Raw genomic sequence first — 3598 nt, 5'->3', positions numbered from 1 at the left:
GATGAGATATTGAGGGCATTCCTTACAGTCGTTGACAAATCCTAAAAGTTTCTTTTATCATGGTTCCATTTAACTAAAGAAAGATTAAGAGTGTTTGTGTATGGGTCACCGAGTCAATATACTAGGAGCCATCACAGTAGGGACCATGTTGCAGCTGAACATCTTGCTCACTGATACACCAGAGGTTGGAAAAACCACACTAGGCAAAGAGCTTTCCTCATGATCAAGACTGAAATACATTAATATGGGTGATTTAGTTAAAGAAGTCTGATCACCAGATATGATGAATTTTGGGAAGATAATTTCTCCCAAAAGCATGCCGAAAGACACACAGATGATGGCACAAATCCTGAAGGATATGGGAATTACAGAATATGAACCAAGATTTATAAGTCAGATGTTGGAGTTCTTCTTCCAATACATAACTACAATTCTAGACAATGCAAAATTTCATTCAAGCCACGCTAAGAAAGCAACTGTTGATGGAAATGATGTGCTGACTAGACATTCACTTCTTCTCCAAGAGATTTTTTATTATATATTGCATGGCAAAGAAATCACACTCCTTTGCCTTTGATCAAGCCATATTCTAGTCCTAGATTGCCACCTGATAGGTACTGCTTAACTGTTCCAAATTATAGACTTGAGTCCATACAGAAAAAGACATCTGCTGCTGCAGAACAACAGTTCCAAAACTAAGCATTGGTTCCATTATTAGCAGGCCTAGTACTCCCACACTATATACGCCAACACCACAAACTGTGCCTGTTTCCTCTAAAGCTGGGACTCTAATGTCCCTCACAGGGCAACGATTTAGAGCCCAGTTGCCCAGTTCACAGTGTCCAGCTGTAAAAGCATCAGTTCCAGCAATATTAGCAGTTCAAAATGTTCTGATTAATCGTCATTAAGTAAGTCCAAAAATATCCTCATTACCCCTAATATGGTATCATCATAATACTGTGTGAACCATCTAATGCATTGAAAATAAAATGTGAAGATGATGGTGATGATGATGACTGTGATATCTGTAATCTAGTCTTGATACATGTCATTTATATGCTTGGTCTTATATCTATTGTACTGAAATTAAACATGCCCGCTGGATATTTTCAAGTTGTGTTTTAGAAAACTATTAGCATTTAATCAGTGAATACAATTCTACTTTTCAACTGAAAAAGAAGTGTTTATAACATTTACATTTAGCAAACTTACCATAATTGTCAACTTTTTATATCATTATCTTTACACCAAATTAATGAAGTCATTTCTAGACAGAGATTTTTGTGGAGTTTACCTAACAAAACCTGTTTGCTTTCCTTTTTGTTTTATACTTATAATATGACCTTTGCAAATATATATATATATGTGTGTGTGTGTGTGTGTGTGTGTGTGTGTGTGTGTGTTTCACTTATCAATTATCTCATTTTCTGACATTTTGTATCTACTTATAAGAGTAAAAAATCTACTTTCAGATTATTTTGCCATTGATAACATACATCTAATAATAACTCAAGTTGAGTTGCAAGGTCACAGTCACAGTGACTGTGCTGGTTAAGTCCAGCTTCTCTGAACTGTGATCCTCAGTGGCTTTACAGTGCTATAATGATCCAACTTGTTAGTTACATATGGATTTGATTTCATAGTTATATAATGATGTAGTGTTCCTCAATACAATGATTTGCAGTGATCATCTTCCATTTTTACATATCACCAATTGTATAACAACTTCTGTTTTGGAACCAACAGTACAATGGGATTAAGCATGATGAAGGTTGTGAGGATAGCACAGAACAGGACAAGGTACTGTTTGTGGGATCACCTTAATTTGCAGTAAACTCACTGGCAACTAACAACAATAACATGTTGTGGACTTGATTTTTCAATATGACTTTCTTAGTCTTCTGAATCCAATCTGACCACACGGATGAGACTACACGAATAGATGTTAGCCTATCCACAAGAGCGATAACTATCTTCTCATTTCACAAGGGGACTGACCAGTCTCAACAACTTACAAGGGGATTGTCTAGTCTATCCAGTAAATGAAACACTTCTACCCACAGAATTGGACCTTTCCCACCTGGAAAAGGAGCAGAAGTAAGAAAATGTAGGATGCCTTTGTAGACCAGACATTCTTACTCTAGCTACACCTATGTCAACAACAGCCATAGCTGAGCTAGAGATTTAATGTGAGATATTGATGTGAGATCTTGGGACTGCTGCATCATTGGAACTGGAGCTAAGAGACTTTGCCTAAATTTACTGGATAACTAGGGGTTGAGGGCCAATATCAGCAGGACTGACATTTTTTTTCTTGACCCTAAAAACATGAGGCTCAAGGCTGAGGTGACTGCAAGTACATTTCAGGAGTTGTTCTGACTGTATTTTAATACTAACCTGAATTAAAATCTTTTTCACCATCTTATAGTTCTCTGTGGTCTATCACATCAGATTGAGATGTGTTTAAAGAGGTACAGGAATAAGGGGACATGTCTGACTTCATAGGAACTAATTTTGTGCTGTTGATACTACTGACAAGAACAAGTTCCCCTTTAGGAAATTGTTATAGGTCAGTTATGACATTCCCACGTGCCCCATGTTCTTTTTACACACATCAAGTGAGAAGTGAATGCATTTCCATTTCTCCATTTTAGTGCTTGCTTACTTATTGAATTAATTCTGTAAATAGTGAAAACATACATTTTTGGGATGTTCCGTCTAAATGTAAGCAAGCATCTAGGGTGGATTTAGTCTCATTAAACTTGATTCAAAGTTTTAAAATAATAATAATAATCATCTTTTGCATTTTGTTACGTTTATAAGGTATAATTGAAGTCAAACATCAAAATGCCATAAGAAACGTGTTCCAAAGTATTAGGCTAGTGCTTCAAAGTATATTTAAAAGTTACAATATATAGCTTTTCCCCAGTTTCTAACATCATAATACCTTATGGATCTCTCTTCTTTAAAAACTGTTTAAAGTGATTACAGAGATAGAGGAGAAAGAAAAGACCAATACGAATGTCAGAGGAGACTCAGAAATTGCACTAGAGATTCAAGAAGCAAAAATAAAGAGAAAGGATGAGAAAGTAAAAGAGATGAGATGATTTCAAAAGGCAGCTCAAGAAGACAATGCAGACAATTATAATGGAATGTACAAAGAGCTGGAGTTGGATAATATAAAGGGAAATTGTTCAGCATTTCTCCCATTGAAAGAATTGAGAGAAAAAAAAATCAAGCCTTAAATGTCAATAATGAGAGAATCTATGGCCAAAAGCTTGAACTAGGAAGCACCAAAAGATGGAGGTAATACACACTGTATAAAAAAAAAAATTTTAACAAGTCCTTGATAATGAAATACTTAAGAAGTAGTATATAATTAAGAGCCAATGGTGATGAGGAAAGAAGTTCAAGCTACATTGAAAACTATGGCAAACTTTGGTCGTGGGGATCGATGTCATACTAATAGGCATGTTTCAACTAGCAGATACAAACCAGGATGTGCTCACCAGTATGTCCAAGATATTTGGGAGACAGATCCATATTTATTTCCATAGAAGGGAGAGCCAACATAATGTAGAAAATTAATGAACAATAT

The 3598-nt window shown here is 35.6% G+C and overlaps 1 pseudogene; it reads left to right on the top strand.

Annotated features, from left to right (window-relative positions):
* The first annotated feature begins 283 nt into the window (after positions 1-283).
* LOC102867335 lies at positions 284-1125 on the top strand (annotated as a pseudogene).
* The last annotated feature ends 2473 nt before the right edge of the window (positions 1126-3598 follow it).

This window comes from Elephantulus edwardii, unplaced genomic scaffold, assembly GCF_000299155.1.
Source record: "Elephantulus edwardii isolate Elephantulus edwardi_28Jun2011 unplaced genomic scaffold, EleEdw1.0 scaffold00136, whole genome shotgun sequence".
In the NCBI taxonomy this organism is placed as follows: Eukaryota; Metazoa; Chordata; class Mammalia; order Macroscelidea; family Macroscelididae; genus Elephantulus; species Elephantulus edwardii.
Note: the sequence above shows the minus strand (reverse complement) of the source record. Positions and strands in the feature narration are given on the sequence as shown.